The following is a 6,863-nucleotide window of genomic DNA, read 5'->3' on the forward strand; positions in this document are numbered from 1 at the left end:
AAGGAAATTTCATTCTCAGATGTAGGTGTGCAGAGGGCAGGCTCTGGCACACAATGAGACAAGAGTAGCCTCTCTTCTCCTAACGGCCCCCAGTGGGCATGCACCTGGCTTCTTTCTGAAGCAATACCTTAGGTGGTTTTTGTTTTTTGATCCTGGCCAACAGTAGTGTCTTAGAGTTTTATACTGCTGTGAACAGACACCATGACCAAGGCAACTTTTATAAAGGACAACGTTTAATTGGGCTGGCTTACAGGTTCAGAGGTTCAATCCGTTATCATCAAGGCTCCACAGTCTATAGCAGTCTCAGCAATGTTAAAAGCCCGAAGTTCAGTCTCTTTGGAGATTCATCCAATCACTTAACTGCAATTCCCAATCAAGACAGGAAACCATCAGGGCAAACTCCAAACTCTGCATCTCCATGTCTGATGGCAAAGGGGCCTTCAGATCTCCAGCTCCCTTTTCATCTTTGTTGGCTGCAACAAACTTCTTTCTCCTGAGCTGGTTCACTCCCTGTTAGCAGCTTTCCTCAGCAGATAGCCCATGGCTCTGGCATCTCAAACATTTTGTGGTCTCCAAGGCGACTTCAATGTTATAGCTTCTTGTTTCAATGTCTGGGATCCACACATGATCTTCTGGGCTCCTCCAAAGGGCTGGCCTCACTTTTCCAGCTCTGCCCTCTGTAGCCCTCAGGTTGATCCATTGCCACTGATGTTCTTGGTGATCGTCCCATGGTCCTGGCATCTCCAATACATTGCTGTCTTCCGCTGCCACTAGGCTTCACCAATGGCCTCTCACTGGCTCTCCTCATGGTGCCAAGCCTCAACTCCTTTGCATGACCTCTTCAGTCCTGGGCCATCAACTACAACTGAGGCTGCACCTTCACCAATGGCCTTCCCTGGCCTCTCACAGTGCCAGCCTCAGCTGCTCTTCATGGCCCCTTCATGCCTTCAAAACCAGTACCACCTGGGTGACTCTTACACACTACCAAGTCCAGCCGCAGCATGAGGTACACTAGGAGAAAGGATGATGTCTGATTCCCAGTCTCTTCTTGTGTTTGACTTCTTAGGGTTTGCATTGCTGTGAACAGACACCATGACCGGATGCAACTCTTTTTCTTCTTTTAAGATTTATTTTAATTTATGTATATGAGTACACTGTAGCTGTCTCCAGACGCACCAGAAGAGGGCATCAGATCTCATTACAAATGGTTGTGGGCCACCATGTGGTTGCTGGGGATTGAACTCAGGACCTCTGGAAGAGCAGTCAGTGCTCTTAACCACTGAGGCATCTCTCCAGCATCCCAAATGCAACTCTTAAAGGAAAATATTTAATTGGGGCTGGCTCACAGGTGCAGAGGTTTTTTGTTGTAAAATATAAAAATAAAAAAATGTATTGCTGTCTCTTACCTCACTGGGTCCGTACCGTGGTGTCCCAAGATGTCTACTAGATATCTGGGCGGAAACACATCCCAACTCTGCCTCGGCCGCCCAGTGTCTCCAGCCTTCGCACACTTTCTTACACTCAAACCCTCACATAAAATAACACAACACAATAATCTTAGATCCAACTGATAAGATATAATTGCCCACTTAAACATACAAAGCCCAGTACCATCCATCCCTTAAGAACATTGATAACAACCTGTAAATACACAGAGCAAGATCTTTGTCAGCCTCCATTGTCCTGCCATGGCTTCTCTCTCTCCCTCCTATCTCCCTTTTTTTTCCATTCCAGTCTCCTCCTCTTCCTTCAAACTTCTCTCCCACCCCTCCTTCCTTCTCCTCCAATGACAGGCTTCCTTCTATCTTGTACAAGCCCCTCACCTGTATTTTACAAATTCAATGGGGAGGTTTTGGTGAAGTCACATGATTCCTGAGTAGTGACTAGGCAGCTGTCCTTGGGGCAGTGGAATTAGCATCAAAATACAGATAACTCCAGGGCAAACCACAACAGAGGTTCAGTCCATTATCATCAAGGTGGGAACTTGGCAGCATCTAGGCAAGTATGGTGCAGGCAAAGCTGAGAGTTCTACATCTTCATCTGAGGGCTGCTACAGAGTACTGGCCTGGAACTGGACTGACAGATGGTTATGAGCCACACGTGGATGCTGGGAATGGAACCTTGGTCCCCTGCAAGAGGAACAAGTTCTCTGAACCACCAAGCCACCTCTCCAGTGCCCATGCCAACCTGACCTAGGAAATTCTTCTAAGGATGAGCAGTTCTGTTTGCTTACAATAGTGTCCAGGATTGCCTCCCAGGAACCTGTATAGCACACAGTCTTGGAACACAGAATACCCCTCCAGGAAAGAGCAGACCCCCTGCCCACTGACTTTGTAGAATAATGAAGACGGTGTCTCTAGAATCCAGATGGGCAGGTTTGCTAGAACCATCCAGAAGGCTGGGAGCACAATGACCCTGGGCTCAAACATGAACAAACTGTCCACCCCCTGATCTGCCCATGGTACAAGGGAATGCAGAGAGTACTGGGCTTTTACTTTTATTTTTATGTCTATAAAACATGTGTGTTTGTGAACTTTACATATGCCCAAGGAGACCAGAAGAGGAATTGGGTCCCTTGGGTCCCTTGGAACTGAAGTTACAGACAATTATGAGCTGTCATGTAGGTGCTGGGAATTGAACCCCAGTCCTCAGGAATAACAGCCAGTGCTCTTAACCACTGTCTCACCAGCCCCTTTTGGGGGCTTTCAAAGACAAGGTTTCATATAGCCCAGGACTGGAACTTGCATTGTAAAGGAAGCTGGAGCTCCTGCTTCTCCTGCTCTCTCTCTCTCTGAATTCTGGAACGACAGGCCCTGCCTAGCTAACCTCCTGTGGTTCTCAGTGCTCAACCCCATGGTTAGAGTATTTATCTTGTGTCAATGGTGAGAAGCCACATTTCCTGCCTTGGTCCTGTGAGGAGTTAATAAACAGTGACTGTAACCTGATTACTTTGGTTTACTCCCTGTGGCTGAGAAGTTGGTTACTTAAAAGTTACTCGGAACTGTCACCCTGGTGGCAGCCTGGCTTTCGCTCTGGGATCAGAGTAGGGCAGGCTTGCTAGGGCTTGGGGTCCAGAGGGCTCAGTGAAACTCTTCAATGACCAGGCTTGTGAGACCCCTCCTGGCTGTAATAGTCTGTGTATCTTTCCAGACCTTTCTCTCTGTATAAGGGAGTGTAGAGAGTGCATGGTTTGTTTTTGTGTACGGGATTTTTACACATGCATTGTTTTGCAATGTCAGTTTGTCATTTATAATATGTAATGGATACTCCTTAATGTCAGTGTACTTACCCCTCCCCTTTTAAATATTTCATTTATTTTCTGTACGTGAGCGTCACTGTCTTCAGACACACCAGAAGAGGGCATCAGATCCCACTATTGGGAGCCACCATGTGGTTGCTGGGAATTGAACTCAGGACCTCTGGAAGAGGAGTCAGTGTCTCTAACCTCTGAGCCATTTCTCCAGCCCAGCATGCTTACCTTTAAATAGCTACTGAGTTTATGGTTCATAGTCATGTTCATGGCAGATTCTCGATGTCAGCCTCTCGCAGTTTTATCATATTCTTTGGTCCCTGGTAACAACATACTCACATACTTATAGGTATAACACATATAATCCTAACAAAAGAATATTATTTTGGGGAGGCCTGGACATAGCTCAAGGGACAGAGTGATTGCCTAGCATAGAAGACGCCCTGGGTTTAGTCCCCAGCACAGCGTACATTGGCTATGGTAGTGTGTGCCTGAAATTCTATCGCTCAGGAGGTGGAGGCAGGAGGATGAGAAGCTCAGGGTCACCTTTGGCTACATAGTGAGCCAGAGGCCGGCCTGGGCTGTCTGAGACTTTTATCAAAAAAGTAGAGACAAAACCAAAAAATGATAGACATTCAGGCCTGCCTTCCGCCACACAGTGCAGAGCAAAGAGGGAGGGGGAAGAGATCCAGAGACCACCTACGGCCATGCCACATGTCTAGAGCAGGGAACATGCCCAGAGACCTGCCTGCTGCTCGCTTCCGGGGCAGGAATCACACAGAGCCCCGCCTGCTGTCCTACCGCAAGGACGGAGATGCCCGCCTGCAGCAGTAGCCGTTACAGCGTGCAAGCGATGGACAGATGGGGAGAAAGAGAAGGGATCAGTTTGAGCATTGTTATGAAGAGAGCTGGGACTAGGGACTTGAAGGTGGAAAGGAATGACTGGTTGTGAGTAGCCAGCCTTCCGTCTGAGGCCATGGTGAAAAGACCCAGCCCTCTCTGTTCTCAAGAGTGGGAATGACTAGAAGCTTCAGGTTTCCGCCTTAACTTCCACACAATGATGGGCTGTAGCCTGCAGTTGTAAACCAGATATACCCTGTGATGGTTTGCATATGCTTGGCCCAGGCACTATTGGTTTGCATATGCTTGGCCCAGGTGTGGCCTTGTTGGAGGAAGAGTGTCACCGTCACCGTAGGGGTGGGCTTGGAGACCCTCCTCCTAGCCACCTAGGGTGCTCAGTCTGTTCCTGGCTTCCTTCAGATGAAGATGTAGAACTCTCAGTTCCTTCTGCACCATGCCTGCCTGGATGCTGTCATGCTCCCGCCTTGATGATAAAGGACTGAACCTCTGACCCTGTAAGCCAGCCCCGATTAAATGTTGTCCTTTATAAAACTTGCATTGGTCATGGTGTCTGTTTGCAGCAATAAGACCCTACCTAAGACAGACCCTTTCTTTCCTAAGCTGTTTTTCATCAGGGTTTTTTAAAGCAATAGAAAGGGAAATGTGGCTGTAACCTCAACCTCGAGTCACAGGTGCTTTCTCCCCGAAATTGCTTTGATCTGAGTATTTTATCACAGCAACAGAAAAAGAAATGTAAGATGCTTACAGAGACCCCACATAAACCACCACCTGGCCCCAGAGGAACTAGGTGACATCAAGGGCCACTGGGCCTCAAGACTCCTGAGAAACCTTTGCCAGGTGTTCTGCTTTGGCCCTGTGAAGAGTTCAACTGGACTCCCATGCCATGAGGTCTTCCAGTTTCCCTCCTCCCAGATCAGTGTGCCTCAGGAGACGCTGCTATCTGTCATGTATTCTGGTAGTTTGGGCATGTGAACCATCCAGATTAGCTTTGCCACTGTGCAGGGCCTACTGGAAAGAGCCATGTTCATGAGGTCTACCCTTTCTCCTACCAGGCCGGTTGACTGTAACACCAGCACACATTCCTTAGAGCCCCTGCCAGGGTTTGCGTGGACCTACTGAGCATGTCCATGGAAGGCATAGCTGAGATTCAAGAAGATAAAGAGATGGTACGATGGGGTAGAGATTTGAGTGTTGTTAGCATCAGGTGCATCCATGGACAGCTAGAAGTGTCTTTTCAGCCAGCTCTGGGACCCAGCAACGGGACCCGTCATCTCTAGGCAACAGTATTACTCCTGTGTCTGTTCCTTTGTACATACTCCACGGCCCCATTGCATGTACCTCTGTGCATAAATCATGGCCTGGATAAAAGATTCGTCCTCCCTGCCCATCCCTTACCCCCTTCATTCTTTCCAACCTCTCCCAGTGGCTGCATCTGCCCATCTTCAAATAAACCTCCCATGTGAAACCTGTCACACGGTGTTATTTGTCAGGGACAGTGCCTCTTATTTTTAACAAGTGTGACATCAGACACAACAGAACAAATGTAACTGATCATTACCTAACCATCGACAGGCCAGTGCCATACCCCACTCCATAGCTCCTGTGTTACCAATAGCCACATAGGGAAAATGTCACATCACGTAGACAGGAAACAGCTTCAGAAAGCTCAGGAACTCGATCTGTGTCCTGTGGGAATAAATAACACCCCATGGAACTCAAACCTATCTATCTGGCTTTGGTTTTCTGCTACCTAATGATTCTGAACCCCTTAAGAAATATGAACCCCTTTGAGGTTCCAGCAAAAGGCTAGTGTCCCCTAATCAGAAAAGCATATGTAACATAAGCTCCCACTAGCCTGTTTCCTGCACATGTGCCTTGTGTAGTTGCACAGGTCTTTGTGACAGTTATTCGTCTGTATCAACTACATGCAGTGTGACCAGATGCCCCATACTTCTGCTGCCATGTCTTCTTCACCCTGACTTCCATCCCTTGATAGATGGTACCTTCAAACTGTGAGCCAAAAATAACCACTCCTTCCTTAAATAACTTTTGTCAGGTATTTTCTTACAGCAATAAGAAAAATAACTAACACAGAAAACCAGTACCAGGAGTGGGGTTGTTGCTGTGCTAAAACTGGCTATGTGGTTCTTAAAACTCTGAAATTGATTTGCAGGTAGAATATGGAAGGGTTTGGAGCTGTGAGTTAGAGAAACCCTAGTATATTGTGAGCAGAGTGTAATGGGCCATTCTGGTGGAGAATGTCAAAAGAAATTCAGACAATAATAGCTTGACTCATGAGGTTTCAGAGGTAAGCAAGGACTCTTGGAGAATGGGACTAGACAGAGATCACTATATCATATTCTGATGAATAATGTTTGTATTCTGCCCAGGATCTGAGAAACTGAGTGGGGCTGAATTAGAAAAAATACTAACAGGCTTCTTTGCTTGGCTGAGGAGATTTCAAGACAGAATCTGGATTCAGATTGAGCAGTTCACAGATGGCATCCATAATAAAACAATTCGAGTAATGAAATCAGGTCTGTCCCAGGGGTGGGTAACTCTCACACATTCCAGACCAAGCAGGACACACCCTTCCCACAAAAGATTATGCTGGGGATGAACATAGAGCAGAGAGACAGAGTGTGTTTGTCTAACATGTCTGGGTTCAATGCCTAGCACCATAAATAAGTAAGTCATTTTTAAGAGGGACAGCATGCTAGAGGTGGGTACAGTGTGCTCAGCTAGGGCCTGC

Source organism: Rattus norvegicus, chromosome 20 (assembly GCF_036323735.1).
Source record: "Rattus norvegicus strain BN/NHsdMcwi chromosome 20, GRCr8, whole genome shotgun sequence".
Lineage (NCBI taxonomy): Eukaryota > Metazoa > Chordata > Mammalia > Rodentia > Muridae > Rattus > Rattus norvegicus.